Genomic DNA, 7,690 nt, shown 5'->3' with positions numbered 1-7,690 from the left:
ATCTTCCTTTGGTCTCCTGCAAGACGGGGAGTCCTGGGGAGGGCATGAGATGTGCCAGCAGGGAGGATCAGGGCCAGTCCCCAAAGAGGCCCTGCAGAGGGGCAGTGGGAGGCGCAGCCTTCCCGTCTCGGCCTTGTGCAGCCGTGTTGTGCACAGCAGCAGGCCAGGAGGCCTGTGTGTTCCACACCCAGGGTCCTTGGGCCCTGCTGCGGCAGCCTGGCGTGTGTCTGTGGCAGACAGCGACTGCTCCCATGCAGAAGAACCCAGTGGGGGGACAGTGGGGTGTCCAGTGTGTGTGGGGGAATCTGTCCCTTCCTCCAGGTCCTGSATGAGGAAGCAGAACAGCATGGGAGCCAGTGTGGATCCCCTGGAGACACACTGTGCACAGAGGTGCTCCCAGGAGCTGCCAGACATCCTCCGGGCGCTCCCYGCCTTCTGGGAGCAGCAGCTCRGTGCTCTCTGTGGGAGAGCCCAGGGAGGGAGCAGCCAAAGAAGAAAGAAAGGCAGCTCTGCATCTCAGCTGCTTCTGCTGGGCTCGTCCTTGAGGAAGGAGGAGAGAAGAGCCCAGCTTGGCTCTTCTGTGCCAGGCACCAGGCAGCTATAAGGGAAGCAAAGAAGAGGTGATGCCTTCAGGGCGGACAGTGCCCCTCACAAATCAAGAGGAGAAGCAAGGACGCCTGAACAGGGGCTTGAACCCTGGACCCTCAGATTAAAAGTCTGATGCTCTCCCAACTGAGCTATCCAGGCTCCTAGAGAAACTCCCTGGGGGCTCTTTCCGGAGCTCATGAGCTCACAAGGGGCTCTGGAAGCAGCTCTATGGAGAGACAGAAGGACAACGCGAGAGCAAGGCTTAATATCTTCAGGAAATGACTGGGAGAACATAGATTTCATCACRTATTTATATAGGAAAAGATATGAAGAAATCAGTCCTACACTAGCAAAGAGAAAATATCTCTGAATAGAAAATCACAGAATCTTGATGGTTGGAAGGGACCTCTAGAGATCATCTAGTCCAACCTTCCTGCTCAAGCAGGGACACCTAGAGCATGTGGCACAGGGCGGCATGCAGGCGGCTTTTGAAGACCTCCAGAGAAGGAGACTGCACAGCTTCCCTGGGCAGCCCTCTCTGACCTAGAGATTCTCCTTAACTTTTCCACCTCCTCTTTTAGCTTGGCTACCACGCGGAGCAGGTCCTCCCCATGCTCACGCCTCACACACGTGCCCTCCCCCAGGCCGCCCATGGGGAGCGTCAGGCCGTGGCACTCCTTGCAGCCCGACAGCTTGAGCAGCCGCTCAGTCTGGGTGCCTGTCTCCTTCCTAGCGGGTGCTAACCCTCCAGCGGGTGATTGCCATYGTGGGTGCGTGCGCTGGGGAGCTGCTCGCTGCCCACTCGCCCTGCCTGCCCGCGCCAACGGCCGCGCTAACAGCCGTGCCACGCCCTGCTGACACGCCAACGGCCATGCCAACGGCCGAACCACGCCCTGCTGACACGTGCTAACAGCCACGCCGCGTCCTGTTCGCAGCGCTCCTGGTGGCTTGTGCTCCCTGGGGGCAGCTCTTGTAGGCCAGGGCTCGGGCCGCCTTACCCTGCCGACCCCGCCGCCGCTGCGCCTCCGCCGCCTGGAGCTGGGGGTGCCTCTCTCGCCCTGCTCGGGTGCGTGCGCCAAAATAACAGAAAATAATATAAGAATATAAGAATATTCTATAAGAATAGAAAATGAACAGAAAATAACTCTGTGTGCCCATGAACTCGGGACACCCAGCACGCTGCTTCCATTTGGTACCAASGAGGTCAAGGGCACTTGGGGGCAGCACTCATAGGTTGAAATGATGATGTATGAGGGAAATTCAGCTCCCCTAGAGCAGATATTTTCTCCCCAGGGAGAATGGGAGAGTCTCTGTTGGCCATACGAATGGTAGGGACTGCTTGCTGCAAGGTGTTAGAAGACTCAAGGTGTTAGACGAAGGTGGGCAGCAGGTGTGCATCAGAGTGATGGCTTGGGGAGGAGCACGGATCGAGAGTTGTGCATAGGGGGCAAGGGGCAGCTGCAGTGACAATCCTTGATCTCTATGGATCACTGAAGAAATGGGATTGTTACGCCAGCTGTCCTTTGCCCCCGATGCAGAACTCTCGATCCGTGCTCCTCCSCAAGCTATCCCTTACCATCAGTGCCCCTCAAATATCACATGATGGAGACTTTGGAGCACCAGCATTTGATTGAGGCTTGGAGAGGCCTGGCTCAGAGCAGGAGAGGGGCTTGGTGGGTGCTGGTGAGGGAGGGAGCAGGTCCCCATGTCTTTGAGGTGCTGGTGCTATCTGTAGTCTGTGACATATTTTTGCATGGCTTCTGGTCCTGCAAGATTGGTTGCTGCTGCTCCCTCCTCATCTTCTGCAGACCTTTGCATGAGTAAATCAAATGCAATCCTCTCCTGAGGGAAAATGTCAATGAAACTGGTGGGGCACTGCTTTGCAAGAGAGCAACTGCTTTGTTGCAGAAGCTGCATCCCTGAAGGGTCTCAAAGACTARGGATGTTGGGAACTGTGCACTTGGGCATGGAAGAGTTGAGCCTAGGCAGTGGGCAGCAGGCTGCSTAGGAGAGGAGGAAAGGTAGCTCTGCAGTGAGTAAAGAGGAAGCCAATTGCTTGAATAGRGTCTTGAACCCTTGACCCACCCCAATTAAAAGTCTGATGTGTTCTGAAGTGAGCCATGCAAGCTCTCTGAGAAGCCTCACAGAGCCTAAATCCAGAGGCCACCTCCTGGGCATTCTCAGCAGCTCTACAGAGAGGCAGACAGAGAAGGAAGACCCCAAATCAGTAATTAATACCTTGCAGGACAGACTGAGGTTGTCTATGTGGTTCTGGAAGTTTTCAGGGAGGCAGAGTGTATTTGGATATAATGCCCCAAACTGCCTCTAAAAGCCCCCTCTGCTGTGACCCCTGGCCTTCTGGTCCTTTTTTGAAGGTTTCAAGTGCCGTTTCAGTCAGCTCCACAGCAATCTGTTTGCCCCCAAGAGCCCTCAATTCGCAATTTATGGTGCTCCAGGGTTCACAGCTCCTTTTCTGGGCACCCCAGAGGACTCGATTTGTGCAAGTGGCTGCCCTGTCACAATAGCTACATCCCAGAAGGGCATCAAAGACTAGGAGCACAGGGAGCTGTACAAAAGAGTTCTCTGAGATTGCACTCAGGCGAGTTGAGCAGCTGAAGTCTCTGCAGCTAGCAGAGGCTGCCAAGGAGRCAGAGCGCAGCCTAGGAGCTCTGTGTCTGAGCCGCTTCTGCGGCGTTCCTTGAGATTGGATAGAGAACTTCCCTCTCTAGCATGAGGCAGGTGTTGGAAGCAAAGAGATTCTTTCAGTTTTGGTAATGCCACTTTTGTGCAAAAGGGGAAAAAAAAGGAGTAGAAGACAACTCTCGCCTGAACAAAGAGGATGATTTTGCCTGAACAGGGACTTGAACCCTGGATCCTCAGATTAAAAGTTTGATACTTTTCCAGTTGAGCTATCATAGCCCCTAAACCCTATTTGAAAAGCCTTGCTCCAGAGCCAGCCCTAATAGCAGACAAGGTGACCTCTAAGCAGCCCTACGGACAGAGAGGTTGAAAAAGATCAACAATAAACATCTTGCAGGACTGACTGGGTTAACATATAGCCCATCATTCTCGTGGGCTCGTGTGCCCACGAGCACGGCAAAGTGGCAAGAGACCCTGTGGTGCTGCCATAAGGATTAGAGGTTTATTCACAGCCCAGGATTGAACCTTGAAAGAGCCCCAGCATTCCCACTTGCATCTTGTGCTGCTGGGTGGGACTGAAGTCCTCCAAAGGCTGCTGGTGTGACATCCAGCACAGCAGAAATACATTCTTCTGAACAAAGATGTGAATGGGAAACGTTAGCCCAGACAGTCCTTCAAGGTATTAATTGCTGATTAATTCCCTCTCCTTCCCTGCAGAGCTGTAAAGGCCCCAGTCGGCTAATTAGGACTGGCCCAAAAAAAKCTAATCAGGAAGCCTGGATAGCTCAGTTGGAAGAGCATCAGACTTTTAATCTGAGGGTCCAGGGTTCAAGTCCCTGTTCAGGCAAAATCTTTAATAATCATCTTTATTCACTACTTTATCCTTTGCCCAAAAGGGAAWAAGAGTTATCTTACAACAGAGGAAAAAATAATATTATCTTTGCCTGCAACTCCTGTCCCATAAAAGAGACAGCACTCCTTCTGCTTCCTCAAGGAGGAAACCAGCTTGGATGCAGAGTCTCTGCTGAGACTACCGTCTAGGCAGTCTGCTTCTTGCTGGGTAGACAACAGCAGGTCAGGTTTCCCAGGCAGAGTATTGACAGAGGACTGCAGCTCTTAAAGCAAGGGTAGTGGCTTGCAGTATTGCGAACGAGGAGCAGTGCCTCACCAGTTCCTAAGATGACATTTTCCTTCAGGAATGGATGAGATTTGATTTACCCATGGGAAGGTCTGATAAGAAAGGAACAGCAAAAAATGATCTTACAGGACCAGAGCTTAGCAAATCAGGTGACTTCTCTCCCCATGTTCAGGCAAGGGGAGAGTCCTCCTCAAGAACACAGGACTCCTGTGCACCACAAGCCATACAAATTGGAGAGGAAGGATGCCCATTCAGCAAGAGRCAGAACCAGAGCCAGCCAGGATGTTGCCTTGGTACCAACTTCCCCAAACTGCCTTCCTGCTGTACTACGTTTGTCCTTGTAGCTCCATGAACATGAGGCCAGGGAAGGGACACAGTTTCCCTCGAGGCCTTTCTCTGAACAAGAAGCAAAAGGCRTGGAGAAGGGCAAACGCTGCCTGTACTGTGCGTTTGCAAGATGCTGACCCAAGGAAACGTGGAGGAGAGCTGGAGGATACCAGGCATGGGGCTTTGCCTTCACAGACGGTCCTGATCCACTCACATGTGCATCTCACTCCCAAGGAAATCCCAGCCATGTGCTGATTTCAATCCTGCCCTTCCCAGATTGTGCCACGCTCTGTCTAAGTAAGGCTCCTTCCAGAGGAGAGAGAATTTCCTCCACCCAGCCTAAGAAGGGTTCCTTCCAGAGGAGGAAATTCCTGAATTTCCCTCACACATCATCAATCCGGCCTGTCAGTGCTGCTCCCAAGCCTCCTTGGTACCCCGTGATAGAAGCCTGCTGGGTGTCCCAAGTTCATGAGTTCCCAGAGTTTGTACCAACAGGAAGATCTTAATATAATTCAGAACCAGTGTAGGTGGATGGTTTGCAAAGCAAGCACAAACTAAGGAGTTACCTTGTTCTATATATATGGAGTTGATTGTGATATTTTCTCTTTGTTAGTGTCCTCAGGCAGGTCTTCAAAAGCTGCCTGGACGCCACCCTGTGCCACATGCTCTAGGTGTCCCTGCCTGAGCAGGAAGGTTGGACTAGATGATCTCTAGAGGTCCCTTCCAACCATCAAGATTCTGTGATTTTCTATTCAGAGATATTTTCTCTTTATTAGTGTATGATTGATTTCTTCATATCTTTTCCTATATAAATACGTGATGAAATCTATGTTATCCCAGTCATTTCCTGAAGATATTAAGCCTTGCTCTCGCGTTGTCCTTCTGTCTCTCCATAGAGCTGCTTCCAGAGCCCCTTGTGAGCTCATGAGCTCCGGAAAGAGCCCCCAGGGAGTTTCTCTAGGAGCCTGGATAGCTCAGTTGGGAGAGCATCAGACTTTTAATCTGAGGGTCCAGGGTTCAAGCCCCTGTTCAGGCGTCCCTGCTTCTCCTCTTGATTTGTGAGGGGCACTGTCCGCCCTGAAGGCATCACCTCTTGTTTGCTTCCCTTATAGCTGCCTGGTGCCTGGCACAGAAGAGCCAAGCTGGGCTCTTCTCTCCTCCTTCCTCAAGGACGAGCCCAGCAGAAGCAGCTGAGATGCAGAGCTGCCTTTCTTTCTTCTTTGGCTGCTCCCTCCCTGGGCTCTCCCACAGAGAGCACTGAGCTGCTGCTCCCAGAAGGCRSGGAGCGCCCGGAGGATGTCTGGCAGCTCCTGGGAGCACCTCTGTGCACAGTGTGTCTCCAGGGGATCCACACTGGCTCCCATGCTGTTCTGCTTCCTCATCCAGGACCTGGAGGAAGGGACAGATTCCCCCCCACACACACTGGACACCCCACTGTCCCCCCACTGGGTTCTTCTGCATGGGAGCAGTCGCTGTCTGCCACAGACACACGCCAGGCTGCCGCAGCAGGGCCCAAGGACCCTGGGTGTGGAACACACGGGCCTCCTGGCCTGCTGCTGTGCACAACACGGCTGCACAAGGCCGAGAMGGGAAGGCTGCGCCTCCCACTGCCCCTCTGCAGGGCCTCTTTGGGGACTGGCCCTGATCCTCCCTGCTGGCACATCTCACCTCCTCCCCAGGACTCCCCGTCTTGCAGGAGACCAAAGGAAGATCTCTGGGGTGCAAAGCAGGAAGACACAAAGCATGGGGAGAAGGGAAGGCAAGCAGGGCGCCAACAAGGATGACCCCAAGGACACAGAGGGACTCCCTGGTGCCAGAGCTCAGGACAAAAGGAAGGTGCTGTGTGGAAGGAGGACGACCAGGAGTGAAATCAAGGCCTGTGGGAAACACCTAGAAACAAAGTGGGGCACCCTAGAAGCCAAATGGAAGCTGTGGGTTGCCCCAAAAGAGAAACTTGAAGCCTTGGGCATCACTAAGGGTAAAGAGAGGGCTCCTGAGGGTAAACAGGGCACCTGGACTATGAGTCCTGGACTGTCCAGATAGCAATCCTCAGCGCAAAGCACCCCAATCTCAACACTGTGAGGGAAGGACAAGSCTCCCTAGTTTGAAAAGGGAGAGCCAACCAGCAAACATCTGCAGCTACTCTGGACTTGGATGTTCCTGCTCTCCATTTCTTTCTCAGGGCCCACCAAACATGATCAATGCCTGTCCCATGGCCCTGGGCCTTGTTTGTGGGGAAGGGCGGCAGCAGCAGCCGCAGCAATGACAACTTGTCTCTCTCCCTGTGCCCGAGACCTGCCCATCACGTGTGTGCATAGTGCCAGTTGTGCCCACAGCCTCTTCAGCTGMGGCTGGGCTGAAGGCACTCGCTTGAGGAGCCAGAGAGGCCTCTGGCSTTGGGSTCCAACCTGGTCAGTGCCCTGCTGCAGGAAGGCAGAGCGTGCTGCATGCAGCCCCATGGCTCTGGGGTTTGGAGGCTGGTCAGCCCTGAGGGCCCCGCACCTTGTGTGTGCCTGGCCTTCCCTGCAGCTGCAGTACTCAGCACACACTCAGCCTTGACACTGTGGCCTCTGCCCTTTTTATTGTTGCTGTTCCAGAACTGCAGGSTCGTCCCTTTATCTCCTCTGCTCATTCCTCTCGCAGGGGAGACGTTTCCTGCTGGCCAAGAGTTCTTCCAGGCAGCTTCTCTTTGGACGGGCATCCTGAGCTGGGAACCGGTAGAAGTCCGGGTCGATATCCGGCAGCATTTCAGTATCTGGTTCAAGCTGAGGCACAAAGAAGACCAAATATTTTGCATTGCCTCTAGCCTTAGGCCAAGCCCTGGAAACCGAGCGCGAGAGAAGCCAGGCCCCACAGCCCCTCTGCAGCCCCACAGGCGATTTTGCTGCTCTGGCCTCAGGCTCTTTGGGGACAAGAGCTCCCCCAGGGCAGGAATTGTGCAGCCGCAGCTGGCGCCGCAGGAGAAGGGCCCTAGGCACGGGGCTGCGTGTGAGGCTG

At 54.0% G+C, this 7,690-nt stretch overlaps 3 non-coding genes across 3 annotated transcripts; 2 read left to right on the top strand and 1 right to left on the bottom strand.

Annotated features, from left to right (window-relative positions):
• Positions 1–674: 674 nt before the first annotated feature.
• Positions 675–747, bottom strand: TRNAK-UUU. The gene has a single exon. It is a non-coding gene; the product is annotated as a tRNA-Lys (tRNA).
• Positions 748–4,002: 3,255 nt separating this feature from the next.
• Positions 4,003–4,075, top strand: TRNAK-UUU. The gene has a single exon. It is a non-coding gene; the product is annotated as a tRNA-Lys (tRNA).
• Positions 4,076–5,656: 1,581 nt separating this feature from the next.
• TRNAK-UUU lies at positions 5,657–5,729 on the top strand. Its single transcript has one exon. It is a non-coding gene; the product is annotated as a tRNA-Lys (tRNA).
• Positions 5,730–7,690: the final 1,961 nt, after the last annotated feature.

Source organism: Nothoprocta perdicaria, unplaced genomic scaffold, assembly GCF_003342845.1.
Source record: "Nothoprocta perdicaria isolate Ctin4 unplaced genomic scaffold, notPer1 scaffold_431, whole genome shotgun sequence".
Taxonomy (NCBI): domain Eukaryota; kingdom Metazoa; phylum Chordata; class Aves; order Tinamiformes; family Tinamidae; genus Nothoprocta; species Nothoprocta perdicaria.
The sequence above is the reverse complement of the archived record's forward strand: the minus strand, read 5'-3'. Positions and strand labels throughout refer to the sequence as shown.